Source organism: Leucopleurus acutus (assembly GCF_964270905.1).
Source record: "Leucopleurus acutus genome assembly, chromosome: 7".
In the NCBI taxonomy this organism is placed as follows: domain Eukaryota; kingdom Metazoa; phylum Chordata; class Mammalia; order Artiodactyla; family Delphinidae; genus Leucopleurus; species Leucopleurus acutus.
This window is the reverse complement of record NC_139150.1, coordinates 40,881,994-40,899,853: the sequence shown is the minus strand read 5'-3', so window position 1 is coordinate 40,899,853 and position 17,860 is coordinate 40,881,994.

Sequence of the window (17,860 nt, the reverse complement as noted above, 5' to 3'; positions counted from 1 at the left end):
GGGATAGAAGGAGGTGAGGAGACCCAACCATCCAGGCCAATTTGAGGAACCTCATTTGCTTCCTTTCTTTTGCTTTTCCTGGCCTCTTTCCAAGAAGAGTAGATGTGGGATTCGTAAAAACCATTGAAGAGACAGCAGAGAAGCATGTGGGGTGAAACTAGGAGAGAGAGGATCTGGGTCTGTCAGGATTGGTTAAGTTTTCTGTGTTCACTTGTGGAAACTAGGATGTAGAATTGCATGTCAGCCTGTCCAAACTGAATAGACTCTATGTACAATTTACTGATGTATAGCTAGGGCCAAACCAAGGCAGAGCAAGGCTTCAAACGCTGGCTTTGGTGATGCCTTCCCACTTCTCTCTGATGGTCCCCATTGCCAGTGGGCCTCCCACAGCAATCCAGTATTCCACCCAAGTCTGCCCTCCCTCATCCATGGACCTCTACTTCCTATCAAAATTTAGCTGTCCTGTGTTCCATTCCCGAGGGACCAAGTGACAGCCACCTTCTTTAAGAGAGAAATTTTAGAACGTTGTACATGTGTTTATGAGCCCTGACTCTCCGTCCTTTTCCAGCTAATGTATATTCTTGTTACCCCAATGCTGTGGCTCTAATGCTAAGCATTTTGGCCAGTTTGACAGAGCTTTAGGAGATATTTTTAGACGTTCAGTACTTTGTGGTCCCCACTGTGGAGATGATTGTCTATGTAGTTTATGCGAAAGTTCAATCCACTGTCAACAGCCCATAAATAGCAAAAACCACAGCTACTGAATCAAAGCAAAAAGATGCTTGAGTAATCTGGGGGTTAATGAATGTTCTGACTCAGAGAGGCTGGTTCAGTGAGCAGCAGGTGCCATGGACCAAACTGGAACTCACTGCCCTTTCTCAATCGGTCAGGTCACTGCATGGGGAGGAAACGTAAGGCCTGCAATGTACTAGGCACCATGTCATTTTTTTTAAATCCCACAGAAAATAAAAGTCCTTACCCCTAATAGAGGGAGGAGTAGGTTGATGCTAATGTATGTTGACATCTTCCATGTGGCAGACCTCACGTTACAGACTTTACATATCTGCTACTACTCACAATTAGAATAGTATTTATGGGGGCCTGTAACATGCACCCCAGATGTTATTCTAAGTACTTTACGTAATAACTTACTTAATGCTCACAATAACCCTGTGAAGTAGATACTATTACTAGCTCCCTTTTACAGAATCAAACCTTGGAGGGGCACAGCTGGCAAGAGCGTGTGCTGCCTTATTCGGCCCCCATAGCAAGCTGTGAGATGCATGGTATCATCTCCCCATTTCGCAAAAGAGGAAATCAAGTGTCATAAAAATGATGTAATCAGTGGCAGGTAAAGGTTACCTAGGTTTGGTCCCAGGTCTTTGGGCTCTAAAGTCTGTCTCTTCTCATCACCTCATGTTGCCTGATCTCCTAATGTCACCACTTCTCCTCCACGCAGAAGTGGCAACTGACACCCAAATGGATTCCTGTCAACAGACACACACAGAACGGATGAGCTCAGCCATCTTGGCAGGTCTCCCCTGTGCATGATGGTCTCAGTGAGGAGGGCTATAAAACGGGGACAGAATGAAAGGACTTATGAGTACTAAAAGGCTATAAAATCTCCCTGGATTTGGTTTCTAACAAATCAAATGTAGAGAAAAAGCCATCCTGTCTGTGTCTGAGCTCTACAGAGGTGGTCTAATTCTGAGTCCTTTCTGAATGCTTCAGCACTTTGTAACACAAAACTCAACTCCTCCCGTTTTTAGGGTGCTGTTATTTTGCACGCGGCAGTTTTGAAGCTGGTCCATGCTTCTGTTAAGAACTCTTGATTAGGTCCATGCTTCTGTTGAGAACTCTTGATTCTGGAATGTCTAAAAGGAATTCTCTCCCCCATACACTGAAAGAATGCTTGTATCCCCTCTCCATCCAAACTCTCAGAAGAATGACTTCTGACATCAAAACAAATCCTTTGTGACTTGTGTTAGTGTCCTGCAGAGGTGTGATAAGGAATGGAAGAAAAGGCACATATATACAATATGCCATAAAAAGGAACGAAATTGAGTTATTTGTAGTGAGGTGGATGGACCTACAGTCTGTCATACAGAGTAAAGTAAGTCAGAGAGAGGAAAACAAATACCATAGGCTAATGCAAATATATGGAATCTTAAAAAATGGTACTGACGAACCTAGTGGCAGGGCAGGAATAAAGATGCAAAAGTAGAGAACAGACTTGAGGACACGGGGCGGTGGGGGGGAAGCTGGGACGAAGTGAGAGAGGAGCATTGACATATATACATTACCAAATGTAAAGTAGATAGCTAGTAGGAAGCTGCTGCATAGCACAGGGAGATCAGCTCGATGCTTTGTGACCACCTAGAGGGGTGGGATAGGGAGGGAGGGCTCAAAAGGGAGGGGGTATGGGGATATATGTATACATATAGCTGATTCACTTTATTGTACAGCAGAAAATAACACACCATTGTAAAGCAATTATACTCCAATAAAGATGTTAATTAAAAAAGAAGAAGAAAGGAATGTTGTAGGTAATTATGAAGGATGTGGCAACTTGGGCAACAGAGAATAGATGAATTGGAGTGAAATATAAAGACAGTATAACTTGCAGCCATTTGACAATTTAGATAAGCATTTTGCTCTGCAAAGGAAAGCTGTATAAATGTTTGGATTCACTCACTTTTTTAAGGGTTTGCTATTTATATAGCATTAAAGATATTCTAAATGCATAGTAGGACTCAGTAAATTACTGTTGAAGGAATGGATTAATACAGGTACTAAAAGGGGATAATGCCATCTCTAAAATTTACAAAAAAGGATAGACAATAAAATGTTTTAACATTCATGATTTTACTTTATATGTTGGGAAAAGCTTCTTTTAAAATATTTATTCCCTTTCACCACTGCTTTTGTAGCCTTTCTCCCCTTATGAATAATGCTAGTACATTATGTGAAAACTCCATGTCGTTAAATGTACTTTATTAAGACTGTGGCTGCTGAGTTCTTGGAGGTTTTCTTTTCCTCCAAATGAAAATGTTAGTTAGTATTGGTTGTTCAGAAATGACAGTAAGAACAGGCAAGAAAGAGGGCCACGATCCACTGTCCAGTCTGTTCTCTTCACCCTGGACCGCACCTAATTAATTAATTAACTAAAACCAGCCATGGTAATGTCGTTTGTTGCACATTCTGTTCAAGCTTTTTATCCAAAGGGTGCTGTCAGCCTTGACTGCCAAGTTGAGGTTGGATTAATTCCCCACCAGTGGATATCAAGAGCAGAGAGGAACCTGCTTAAATGGGGTGTATTCAGGAGGAAGACAGAGTGGTTGGTGACAGCTGGGGTCTTTAGTAACAAGGAGATTTCATAGAAAGAGTCTTTAGTAGGTAGCCAGAGGCAACAGTAAAATTAGGGCAGGAGCAACAGCCTGGGAATAGAGTGAGGGGAAGGATGGAAGCAGCCATCCAAGGTCAATCACAGCCACTCTGGGTAACATGGAGGTCTTCATGGGGTCTGATGGGAGCGGGGGGTGTAATGAGCAGTGGAATAGAGTGAGTGGGATTCCCAAGAAGCCATATGAATGAATGTCTGAAAACAAATCAAGAAGAATGTGAACCAGACTGATCAGGAGCCATTCAGCCAACCTGAGTGGTGGCTTTGGGCAGGTTCACTTAAGTGTTCAGGGTGGGGGTGGATCAGAGGTGGAGGTGAAAATGATCTAACCAGGGATCCAAGAAATGCAGGCACAGGGGACGCAGACAATCTAGATGTCCTTTGAGGGCGTGGCAGCAGTGTCGAGAGAGCTACTGTCTCTATTTTTCAATTGGGAGAAGCTAAGACTATCCCCAAACTTTTCAGGCTCAAAGAGAGAAGATAATCAAGGCCATATTGTTGACCAAGGTCTGACAGTCCCTGGCTGATGACAGGAAAGGAGGTGAAAGTCCGGGGCAGATTGGGGGGTGAATAATGTAAATAATTGAAGACTCAGGGTCCATTCATTTAACACGAAGTTATTAAACACCTACTATTGCCAAGCACTGCACCATGTTCTAAGGCTTCAGTTGTTGACAAAAGAGAAATGGTCCCTCTGATGTGGAGTTTACAAGTGAAAAACAATTAGAAATACAGAATGAAAAGTACTGTGATGATGGTGGTCCAAGGCTTGGTGGAAACACAAGAAGTCTCTAGTCTAATCTTGGGAGTTAAAGAATATTTCCATGAAGCGACACCTAAGCTGAGACCTGGGGATAATGAGCCATTTAGCAGATAAAAGGGTGAGTGGGGTGTTAGAGAGAAAAGAAGACTCATTTTTTTAGAGTGCGGAAGCTACACTTTTAGTACGATGGAGAACTGAAAGTTAACCAGTTTCATTGATGGGGGATGTATTCAGATCCCTGGCTGGAGAGACACTCAAAGGCCAGTTAATGAGGCGCTTTCTAAGGATGTGAAAGAGGACGTTTATCTCTGCATCCGAGCCCAGTCCAATGTGTTCAGACTTAGGGTACAGAAGGTAGAAATCACACCTCGTACTGTATTAAGACAGCTTGAGTTTTAGCGTTGAGGAGGGCTGGTTTAGATCGTGGCTCTGCCATGTACAGGGTGAAAGCGGGGGATTGCTTATACTCCCCGAGCCTCAATTTTCCCTTCTGTGAATGGGGATTCTTTTTCGACATTGCATGGTTATTTTTAGAATTAGAGTGTTTCTCACGTGGAAAGAGAAGCCGTCCATTTGGGGAGGAACATTTAGTAAATGGAAATAATGATTCATTCAGATTTCTTGTGCTGTTCTTAATATCTCACAACACCATTTGAATTCTTGATGTTCTCAGTGAGAAAGTACAATGGATACAGCACTGATACAGAAGACAGGTTTAAAGCCTCCTCTCCGATATGCCACTAACAATGTGAGCTGAGGCCCAGAGTAAAGCGGTTTCCTATCTGTTAAACGGGGGCAATAACACTTGATTCCTCACTTCCAGGCATGTTGTAAAGTTTAATTAGATGTTATCCATAAAGTACTATGAACTTTTAAGAGAAAGCATATAAATACAAGTTACAGAGCTCTCGTTATTCATCTTTTTTCTCTGATTTATCTATAAGCCAGTCTCCTGTAACTCAGAACCTTGGCATTTTGTCCCCAGATATTCCTGATCTTTCTTATGGGTAGAGTCAGGCTCTTGTTCTTTTTCTCCATCTCTAAATGTCTGCTGCTTTGAATGGCGCTCAGCCTCCCCCGGTCACTCATTTATTACATCATGGAATGGATTGCCTTCACTCACCTGATGTACTTCGGTTGGATGATGTTTTAAACCACGGAGACAACTTGATCTTCCTTAGTACTCTCTTTAACTTTCAGCTTTCAGGTTTAATAGGCACCAGTGGATTCTAATCAAGGCCAGACAGATTATTGATTATTTGGCCCTATCGTGTACGCACGACCCTCTAAATCTCTTAGATTCCCTTGGTTTAAAAGTAATTGATAAGGGTGAGAGGGAGGGAGACACAAGAGGAAAGAGATATGGGAACATATGTATATGTATAACTGATTCACTTTGTTATAAAGCAGAAACTAACACACCGTTGTAAAGCAATTATACTCCAATAAAGATGTAAAAAAAAAAAAAAAAAGTGATGGATAAGTCATTAGGACTGAGACAGTGCCCTTCTAAACTGAAGACAAATTTCTAACTTGTTCAGGTCACTTGTGGCTTCGTGCCTTAAGACTGTCATTTCTGCCCAGTTTTATTTTTCATATATTATTAAACAAGACAGATGTTATCACCTGCTTTTTATCTGTGAGTGGGATTTCCACGTATAGAACTAAAAGTGATGTAGTCTTATAGAACTGTTAAAACCTGCAAATAGGTTCCAGCTCTTTTCCTCCTCAAATGAAATTCATTGTTTTTGTACAAACTGCAAAACAGGAACAAATGTTATTAATACTTAATGGGGGATTTTGAATTTTAATGAAAATCGACAGTTGAGTTTTTCAAGGTTGAACTCAGGTATTAATCTCTCTGGTATTCTCAGTGTTTACAACAGATACTACCGTATGTCACAAACCACAAGTATATTGGCTAAATATTTTACCGGGAGTGGGAAGGGATCAAACAATTTCAATGTATCCTGGGAAGTTCAAAAAAACCACTCAATCACTATTTGAATGTGATTTCTACCAAAATTTAGCTGGGGCATAACAAATACGATCTAATTCTGGAGATGAGGATAGATGGATGGGTTCAAGGATAGGCTCGCAAGAGTTTGCAATTGTATCCATAATATTTAACTTTTGAAGAAACAAAGATCTAAACAAAAAAGTCATAATGCTAAGATTTGACAAGTGGCAAGTGCATGGCTATTCATTGTACTATTTTTATTCTTGTCTAGAGGTTTGAAATAAAAATATAGTTCTGCAATAACAGCACTACTTACAACACTTGTAATTTTGAAAAGGATAGAATTATACATGTAAATTGCTTTCCACTTTTATGGAAGTTTCAGGGCTCTAGTCAAGGACCTTGCAAGTGTTCTTTGCTGGTAGGATGTTATTGATGAAAAGCTGACACTGAACGTGGAAATGGAAACCTTTGCTTGGTTTTGAGAGTGCCATTCATGAGCTAGTTCTAAAATTCTTTACAACTAAAAGCAGAAATTTACATTTGTCCTTGTTACGCTTCATCTTAAGGACCCACAAATCTAACCTATTGAGGTAGTTCTTTTGGAAGCATTTATTGTTTTTACAAAATCAATACATAAGTTTTAAAAATAAGCAATATAGAAAAAAGAAAGCAAGAAATTGCTGAAAATGCCACCCTCCAGAAATAGATGCATCATTCATCCACATTTTCACATGCAAATTGAAATAGAAAGATAAATGAATGTTTAAGTGGAAAAGAACAATTTCATTAACAGTTAATACTAAACATACTTTCATTTAAAAATATATTAAATTTAAGATTATTGTAACAGAAAAAAATCTACTGTGGAAACTGAAGGAATTGTTAAACTTTGGATAAGTGAGTCTTTTCCACAAGAGGTATTAATTCTGTGCTAATGCTCTAGCTTAAAAAGTAGATTGTGGACTTCGGGTTCTGGTCCAGCATGTTAGGAGTTTAGAAGTCCTCTCCATCCTAACAACAAGTAAAAAACTGAACTAACTGAAAAATCAACAACACTTCTTAGATTTGTCAGAGAAGTCACAGAGCGAACCATAGCCCCCCAGATTGAAGAGACATACAGGCAAATACAGAGAACCACAACTTATGGGAGCAAAAACCCAAAGACGAGCAACTTCTGTGGGAACCGATACTGGGGTAGAAGAACCAAAGATGTGATTGACAGATTCCTGGAGGCTCAGTGGGAACAAGTCTGAGAGATAAAAACTCCAGGAGGACCAAGTCATAGTGTGCCCCACACTTTGGTGAGTTTTACTTCTAGGAGTTCTCCCAGTTTCTCACAGTGAAGATCAGAGAAAAATCCCCTCTGGTTTCCCACAGCCGGGAAGAGAAAAAGTGACCATTTTGAAACACACCAGAGCATTGTGTTCTTAACAAGACCTGCCCTCAGGAGAAACTATTTTACCAGAGCCTAACCTATCTGGGTTTTATCAGAGCCTAACCAACCTAGAGGAAGGGAAATTCCTAATCCCAGCCCCCTCTAGCCATCCTGTCTCACCTAAGGAGATGGAAAAATAAGAAATGCTTGTGGGGCTTCCCTGGTGGTGCAGTGGTTGAGAATCTGCCTGCCAATGCAGGGGACACGGGTTCGAGCCCTGGTCTGGGAAGATCCCACATGGCGCAGAGCAGCTGGGCCCGGGAGCCACAACTACTGAGCCTGCGCACCTGGAGCCTGTGCTCTGCAACAAGAGTGGCCCGTGCACCGCGATGAAGAGTGGCCCCCTCTTGCCACAACTAGAGAAAGCCCTCACACAGAAACGAAGACCCAACACAGCCCCAAAAATTATTTATTTATTTAAAAAAAAAAAAAGAAAAGAAATGCTTGTGAAGTTTGCAGGGACACAGGCACACTAAACACTGAGACCCAAACATAAGACTATAAACACTTCTTCTCCCCCACATCTTACCACCACATTACTAAAGGCCTATTTACTGCAGTTTCTTTTACCCAGTACATCATGTCTGCCTAGCGACAAAAAATTACAAGGCATACCAAAAGGCAAAAACACAGTTTGAAGGGACAGAGAGCATCAGAACCAGGCCAAGATCTGGTAGTGATGTTGGAGTTTTCAGATCATGAATATAAAGCAATTATGATTAATATGCTAAGGGCTCCAGTTGAAAAAGTAGACAACATGTAAGAACAGGTGGGTAATATAAGCAAAGGGGTGGAAATTCTAAGAAAGAAGCAAAAAAAAATGCTAGAGATCAAAAACACTGGGACAGAAATGAAGAATGCTTTTGATTGGCTTATTTGTAGTCTGGACATGACTGAGGGGAAAAAAAAAATCTGTGAGTTTGAGAATATGTCAATAGAAACTTCTAAAACTAAATAACAAAGGGAAAAAAAGACGGGAAAAAATGGAACAGAATATCCAAGAACTGTGAAACAATGCCAAAAGGTATAATATATATGGAAATATCAGGAGGAGAAGAAAGAGGGAAAGGAACAGAAGAAATATTTGAAGCAATAATGAGTGAGAATTTTTCCCAAATTAAAGTCAGATAACCATACCATGGATCCAAGAAGCTCAGAGAACACTACGTAAGATAAATCCCCCCCACCGAAAAATACACACACAAAAAATCAAACAAAAAGACTACATCTACGCATATCAATTTTAAACTTCCGAAAATGAAAGATAAATTTAAAATCCTGAAAGAAGACAGAAAAAAAAAAAAAAAACTTACCTACAGAAGAACCCAGATAAGAATGTATCTGACTTCTCCTCAGAAACTCTGCAAGCAAGGAGAGTGGAGTGAAATATCTAAGTTATTAAGAGAGAAAAACCCACCTAGAATTCTGTACCCTGTGAAATTACTCTTCAAAAGTGAAGAATTAAAGACTTTCTCAGGACAAACAAAAATTGAGGAAATTTGTTGCCAGCAGAACTTCCTTGAAAGAAATGTTAAAAGAAGTTCTTCAGAGAGAAGGAAAATGATGTAGGTCAAAAACTTGCATCTACATAAAGACATGAAAAAGCATTGGATAAAGTGAAGGTAAAACAAAAACTTTCATTTATCTTTTTCTTAATCTAACAAGTAAGTTTATTCAAAATAATAATAGCAACAATGTATTAATTTTATATCCTTTTTATAGCATACTTCTGTATACTTATATATTAGTGGAATAAATGATAGTAATGATACAGGGGATGGAAGGGAGGAATTTGAAATATTTTGTTATTATAAGGTACTGGCACTTCTGTGAAATGGTATAGTGTTATTTGAAAGGGAACTTGGATTAGTTGTAAAAGTATATTGCAAGAGGTGTAGAACAGCCAACTCAATATTGAAGAAGAACAAAATCAGAGGACTGACACAACCTGACTTCAAGAATTACTACAAAGCTACAGTTTTAAAATGTGTACTACTGGTTAAATATATATATATATATATATATATATATATATATATAGGCAAATAGATCAGTGGAATAGGATATATAGCCCAGAAACAGACCCACATAGATATAGTTGGCTGATCTTTGAGAAAAGAGCTCTGTGAAAGAAAATGTCAAGAGAATGAGAAGACAAGCCACAAACTGGGAGAAAATAGTGGCAAAAGACACATCTGATAAAGGACTGTTATCCGAAGTGTACAAAGAATTCTTAGAATTCAGCAATAAGGAAATGAAAAGCCTGATTAAAAAATGGGCAAAAGACCTGAACAGATGCCTCACCAAAGAAGATATATAGGTGGTAAATAAGCATATTTAAAGATGCTCAACATAATTTGTCATTAGGAAATTGCAGTTAAATAGCAATGAAGTATACCTATGAAAATGCCCCGAATCCAAGGCACTGACAACACCACATGCTGGTGACGATGTGGAATAGCAAGAACTCTCATTCACTGCTGGTGGGAATGCAAAATGGTACAACTACTTTGGAAGACAGTCTGGCAGTTTCTTACAAAACTAAACATATTCTTACCGTAGGATTTAGTAATCATGCATCTTTACACTTACCCAAATAAGTGGAAAACTATGTCCACACAAAAACCTGCACATGGATGCTCATAGAAGCTTTATCCATAATTGCCAAAACTCGAAAGCAACCAAGATGCCCTTCATTAGGTGAATGGATAAACTGTGGTGTATCTAGACAACGGGATATTATTCAGCACTAAAAAGAAATGAGCTATCACACCATGAAAAGACATGTAGGAATATAAATGCATATTATTTAAGTGTTAAAGATTGAATACAATATGTTCTCCTAAAGTTAATATCTGAAATACTAACTCCCAAGGTGATGGTATTAGGAGGTGGAGCCTTTAGGAGGTGATTAATTCATGAGGGTGGAGTCCTCCTGAATGGGATTAGTGCCCTTATAAAAGAGGCCCAAGAGACACCTAGCCTCCTTCCTGCACTTGAGTTTACAGGGAAAAGGTAGCTGGCTATGGATCAAGAAATGAGTTCTCACCAAACACCAAATCTCCAGACACCTGGATCTTGGACTTCCCAGCCTCCAGAACTGTGAGAAATAAATATTTGTTGTTTATAAGCCACCCATTTTAGGGTATTGTTGTTGTTATAGCAGTGTAAACCGACCAAGACATTCAGTAAAAGAAAATAATCTGAAAAGGCTACATACTGTATGATTCCAACTATATGACATTCTGGAAAAGGCAACAGTATGAAGGCAATAAAAAGATCAGTGGTTACCAGGGACTTGGGCAGAGAGAAAGGGAGGAATAGTGAAGCATAAAAAAATTTTAGGGCAGTGACACTATTCTGTATGATACTATAATCATGGGTACATGTCACTATACCTTTGTCAAAACAGTAGAATATACAACACAAAGAGTGAACGCTAAGGTAAACCATGGGCTTTGGGTGATACTGATGTGTCTGTTTAGGTTCATCCATTGAAACAAATGTACTCCTCTGGTGAGGGATGTTGATAGTTGGAGAGGTTATGTTTGTGTGAGGGCAGGAGGTATGTGGGCTGAGCTTTTCCTTCCTTCAGATTTCAGCTGAAGCACCAGCTCTTTCCGGGTCTTGAGTCTGCTGGTTTTCAGGCTGGGACCACGCAATCAGCTCTCCTGGATCTCTAGCTGGCTGGCTGACATCTTGGGGCTTGTCAGCCTCCATAATTGTGTGAGCCAATGCCTTAAAATAAACTATTCATATATAACGAACATCATATTGATTCTGTTTCTCTGGAGAGCCCTAATACAATTTCTTTTTAATAAAAGGTGTGTCATGGCACAGATACTAGCCACTCAAAGCCTAACTTTTTAGAAAACATTTGTTTAACCTCATCTAAATTAACCTTAATTCTAATGTCACAGATACAGGATATATAGCTCTGAAATTCAGAAAAGCAGTCTGGGCTAGAGACTGTAAATCACCAGTCAAAAGTTCCAGCATCCACATTTTCCCTCTTTGGAGAACAATGTTTACCATCTCCATTCCACAAATTCTCAAATGTTCAAGTCATCTACAAGTTTGTCTGCCCCATAACATATAATTCAACTGGGCTTGGAAGTCTGAAACTCAGTTAGCATGTCCAGGTGCTTCCTTAGTCTACTCTTCTATTTAATACTTTAATTTCCTCTTTGAAATGCTTTATCTATCCTCCTCAGTTTGAAAATTATTCTCCCTCAGGAGAAGACAGAAGCAAAATCATGTTTTGAAAAACACATGGGTTTTGAAGATAGTCAAAACTTCAGGCCCTGGAACTACCTAAGTTAACTCATTGTGTGATCTTCAGCAACTTATGTGGCCTTTCTGACATGCAGGTTCCCTACTACAAAGTTGCATCTGATAATATTCAACAGCACGATGTTTAATCGGAACAACATTGCAATGAGCAGAAAGACACCAACAGACAAGAGAGTCAAGTTCCTTTAATGTTTCTGAAGAGTAAACACAATTGACTTAACACAGATGACTTCACAGGTCAGAAGAAATAGCATCAGTCCCTTTGGATAGGCAAGCTTCCCTGATCTTCAAAACCCCATAAAGACACCCTATCACCAAGATATCTCCTGATCATTGTGAAGATACTTTCAAGTTCTTAAAGAAGCTTTCTTTGCCATTTCCACCCTTTTTTCTTTTCTTTTCTTTTCTATCTTCTCTATGCCTTCCATCCACTAGGTACAAGTAACTAGTACCGCCCATAACACATTACTACAAGAATAAGTCCAGGGGAATTCTGCTTCTCAGGGTCAATTTCCAAACTAGGCATCCCCTCTCAGGTTAAGGCTAAGGTTAAGGTTAAGGTCTGCTGAAATTTATTGCTGTACTTTCTACTCTTGGAGATGCTATGAGGATTCAGATGTTCTCAGAAAATTCAAAAGTACTCAGAAAATAAAACTTATCTCCCCAAAATATTAACTTCACCATGTTCCCTGTTTTCTGATCAGTTAAGATTTTGGTTGCAAGCAACAGCAAAATTTGACCCAATTCAAACAGTCTTTAATAATAAAGAGTATTTATTATCTCACAAAACTTAAAATTCCAGAGGTAATTCTGGCTTTAAGAGAGAAATGATCAGAAATTCACTAGATCCATTTTTTTCTCTTTTCTTTCCTTTCTGTCTTTTATGGTTTTCCATTCAACTTCAGGGCTCTTCCCACTATGATTTTTTTTTTTTTTTTTTTTTTTTTTTTTTTTTTTGCGGTACGCGGGCCTCTCACTTTTGTGGCCTTTCCCGTTGTGGAGCACAGGCTCCGGACGCCCAGGCTCAGCGGCCATGGCTCATGGGCCCAGCCGCTCGGCGGCATGTGGGATCTTCCCGGACCGGGGCATGAACCCGTGTCCCCTGCGTCGGCAGGCGGACTGTCAACCACTGCGCCACCAGGGAAGCCCTATGTTTTTTGTTTGTTTTTTTTTTTTTTAATGGCTAAAACAGTTCAAGACTTCACACTGTTTTAACACCAACTCATCTAAGAGAAAGAGAGTGTCCGATGGCTCTCACATATGTCCTGGAATCCACACTTTCTCACTGGCCCTCACTGGGTCAGATCTCTATCCCTGAACTAAACTTTGGTAGTCAGAGGGAGGAGATAAATTGATTGGATTAAGTGAATCAGGACCCAGCTGTGGAACTGAAAATGGGATCATTCCTGCACAAACCTCCTGCATGAGAGTGAATTAAACAAAGGAAAATTAGGGTACTATTGAAAAGAGATGCAGGGGATAAATGTGAGGGAGACAACAAATGAATGTCCACTGCATGGTTATTTTTTCTCCACATAAAATGGTTAAAGTACTTCCTGACTCTAGCTTCAGCCTTCATGATGCCTTTCTTATAGGCATCCTGTTCTCTTGTATTTCTCTTTTGGTTATCTGGCCGCCCTCTTTTGTCTGTTGTTTGTATTGAAAGCTGAATCTACTGGATAATTTTTGTGCCCCTTTGTTGATTTCTGGAATTGCTTCCCCCTTCCCTTTCTTATTGGGTTAGTCAGGATTATGTGAATTACATTTTAGAATGACATCATCTCTTATTTGTGTTTTTTCTATATATTTCTCCAAATAACTATATTGTTATTGGGGGAGGTATAGCAAGCATATCAGCTGGCTCCACCTCTCCTTCTATCAATATAATATACTTCGTAGGGATGGGGCATAGGTGTGACTGGATCATGGGAATAAGGTTAGAGGAAACGTGGTATTTTCTTTTTGCTAAAGGAATAAAATTTACTTAGCAGTCTTTACAGGGGTCAGATAAAAAAAAACATCTGATTCCTAACCATCAGCCTAGAAATCGTTCTCCAGATTGCTTCCCAGGCCCACCTCTCCTCTGATCAGAGTTTTCTATCTGTGAAAGAAAGACACTTTTGTGGTGGTGAGAAAAAAACCCTCAGGCTGATTGGCTGATTGTACGCCATTTTGTTTTATCCACACTTCATTAGCCCAGGTAATTGAAAGTTGCCTCCATTTTCCTCTCCTATTGAGGCTCTTCATTCTCTCTCTCTCTCTCTCTCTCTCTCTCTCTTTCTCTCTCTCTCTCTCTCTCTCTCTCTCTCACACACACACACACACACACACACACACACACACCCCATCCCTCTCACAATCTACCTCTTTCATCTAAAAGTACAAGGTATTTTAAATATTCCTTTTAGCCAGGAATCACTTGACAACTCTTAATGCAGTGCGTTGGGAATGCAGAAGAACATGGCCAATGAAATTTTGGTTCAACTGGAATTTTTGTGGGTCTTAAGGAACTAGACTATGTGCATGTCTGTTCATCAAGGGTACTTTCATTATTTTTTTAATTGCTACAACTTAAAATCTTTAAAAACTAAGTAGTGAGTTATTTATAAGAAAGAAGTTAGAGGCAGGATTTGAACAACCATCTTTCCTGTATATGTGTTCAAGATATTAGGAATATAACCTTTAAAATTGTGAATCACTGTGCGGTACATATGAAACATATAATATTGTACATCAACTATACCTCAGTAAAAAAAAATCAGGAATATATCTTACATCATCAGTCCCCACCCTTACCCCACTCCACAAAATACCCTGAAGTTTCTGAGATATATATCTGATATTTGTTTCCATGAGATACTTAACCATATATTATGATGTTTCTCACAGACTTTGAAATTCACTAAAAACAACTATGAAATATATGTGTGTACCTTCCTCCTCAATTTTTGGTATAAATTTTCTTAAGATAACTTCAACCAGGATTTCATTTATCTCCTAATAAGAGATTCAGTTTTCACAACTGAATTCTTATCATTAAATACCACTTTTTATTAAATTAGCACTTACTTTAGCTCAACAGATACCTTATAGTAACTAAATAAAACACTTTGCCGGTTCTTTTTATCATGACTGAGGCCACTTGGCCATATTCAGTGTGCAGGTGCCAAACATGTGATTGCAATGGGAGGTTTGGTTCCAAGCCGATAGTTAACTGAGTCTTCTAAGAAATGAAAAATATTAGGCCTTAACCTAATATACAAATACATAGCAAATTATTTCATTGATATTTTACTTCAAAAAAATAAGTGATTGAATGATAACACTAGGAGTCTCTGTTTTAAGCCCTATAAAGCTCTGTTTGTTTCCAGATAAAATGCTTTAAGATAGCGTAATCTTACGGGATCGCATTTCCAGTAAAAAAAAAAAAAAAAAAAAAAAGTATTGCCTTTGTTGCTTTTTTTAAAAAAATAAAGTATTTTAAAATTTTATTTATTTATTTATTTTTGGCAGTGTTGGGTCTTCGTTGCTGCACACGGGCTTTCTCTAGTTGCAGCGAACAGGGGCTTCTCTTCATTGCGGTGCGCGGGCTTCTCATTGCAGTGGCTTCTCTTGTTGCAGAGCACGGGCTCTAGGCATGCAGGCTTCAATAGTTGTGGCACACAGGCTCAGTAGTTGTGGCACATGGGCTTAGTTGCTCTGCGGCATGTGGGATCTTCCCGGACCAGGGCTTGAACCCGTGTCCGTTGCATTGGCGGGCGGATTCTTAACCACTGTGCCACCAGGGAAGTCCACCTTTGTTGCTTTTTACCATAAGTATTTTCAAAAGGCTCTTCAGAAATAGAAAGGAGTTGTATTCTAAGGGAGCCCATGAGACCTACCACATAATAATGGAACCAAGACAGCGAAACTGGCTGATAAGATCAGCTGTCAGGGAGCTGGAACTCAGTGACAAGTCCCAAAGCCAAACTCCAGAAGATTTAAGAGGTAACCAGAAATGCCACATATGGGGGAAGCAGAGTAACATTTTCAAATCACAAAGCCATGGGCTAACTCATCAGAGACAGATAGGCATGGGTTAATCAAAGAACATGGAAGAACAGGAAGTCAAATAGAGCCACTTTGGAAGAGTGAGCTTCACCACTCCCTTACATATGTGCATTGTGCTTCATTGGCTACTTCTTGAGCTTCAATTTTATAAAACTAATTTGAAGAGCTTACTATGTATTATATAACTTGTTGCTAAGGGAAGTATCACAAATAAGTTTAAGATATTTAAAGATTGAGAAGCAGTTTGGGGTCAGTTCTCTCCTTCCCTCACCAAAAAACAACCCAAAATTTATAAAATGTATCACCCATACAGAGCCCAACCATCTCATGACCCCTTGTGGGCATAATTTCATGTTAAGAAAGCCTTAGTCCAACATCCAAAATATTTGAAAAATCATGTAAATTTTTATCGCCACCATTCATAAAAAATGCCTAAGAGGGAATGCATCCAGAAAAACTTTAGAAATACTCTTTCCTATCGTGTCAACTCTTTCTACATGTGGCAGCTTCTGCAAAGTCCCGGCTCTTCTCCGATGTAGCACCTCTTGTATCCTCCCTGATCTGTCTCTGGTGCAGCCTCTTGAATATGTGGCTCATTTTAACCTATCTGGTTTCTTTCAAGTCCCCCGTTCCTCCTTTACCAAGATTCTTTAGAGCAAAAGAATGCATAAGAACTCACACAGCAAGTAAAAAATTCTTCTTGCTGTTTTCCAAGATGGTTTGTTGAGGTTGGGGAGAGGTTGTAACTTGTAATTTCTTTCTTTTATCCTGTCTCACCAATGACAGATAGGGTCTTTCCTTTTAAAGTAAGTTTGTTAAGTAGCAAGAGTATAAAGGAAAACTAAGGTTTTACTTTTGATTTACAGAATGCAGGCAAAGCTTTCATTTGAAAGACAGCAAAGCCCAAAATCCTGGACCATGTACATACACCAAGGAGACTTTGAATCCAACTTTACATATACAAGTTGAGAGAACAGTCAAGTCAAGCTCAGAGATAAACCAGGGTTAGACTTCACGGTAACTCAGAGCAGATCTAAATGTGTATATTTCCTTTAGGAACTTGTTTTTTGACGTTACAATTTTTTATCTTTCATGATAAATATTTTTATTTGAATTAACAGTTATCAAGTGGGCAGACTTACTCATTTATCTCAGTGTTACCTGTGCTTAAAATATGGCTGTTTGGGCCACAGACTCCTAACTAGGTCCAACTACTGGCAGAACATTGTAATTTCAGGTAAAGAAAGAAGAATCAGAGTCACTTAAGTGACAAGTCATCCCCAAATCTGATAAAATACGTGCAAGAGTATGATAAGAATATTTGAAAGTTAACAAACTTTCACAGGGATCATTTATATTTTGTATTTCTAGCGGTGATGTTTCTTCTTTATTTCACTCATCACAACACTCTTCCTTAAATCATGTCACTATCCATCATTGTACATAGTGCCTCACATGGTGTCTGTTAACAAGGCATTTATGTCTAAAGTAGATAGGCAGAATGGAATCAAGGGTCATGATAATGAAGGCAAGAGTTTCCCATAGAAGAAAAATGTAAAAAAATAAAAAATGGGTGTGGAAGGCACATGATGAGAAGTGTTGTTATTTGATTGGTGTTTAATCAGCAAACCCAAGAGAAGACATGCAAAGTATGGGCAAGAATTAGTGAAGGTCTATGGCCAAGAGCAATTTGATTGTGCAGACAATGGGAGGGGCAAATTTAAGGTATGAGCAGATCACCAGCATCAAAGTCAGGAGCAAAGGAGGTAGTGAAATTACAGTAACTGTATCTGTCTTTTGTTCTGGTATATTAATTTTGCCTAGCTCAATACCTGGAGTATAGTGGGTCCTTGGTAACTGCCAGTTCATTTTTCCTTCCTCTTTCTTATTCTGGATTTATTTCTATGCTTAAAAAGTGATCACTGATAATGTATATGCACCAATTTGCTGCCT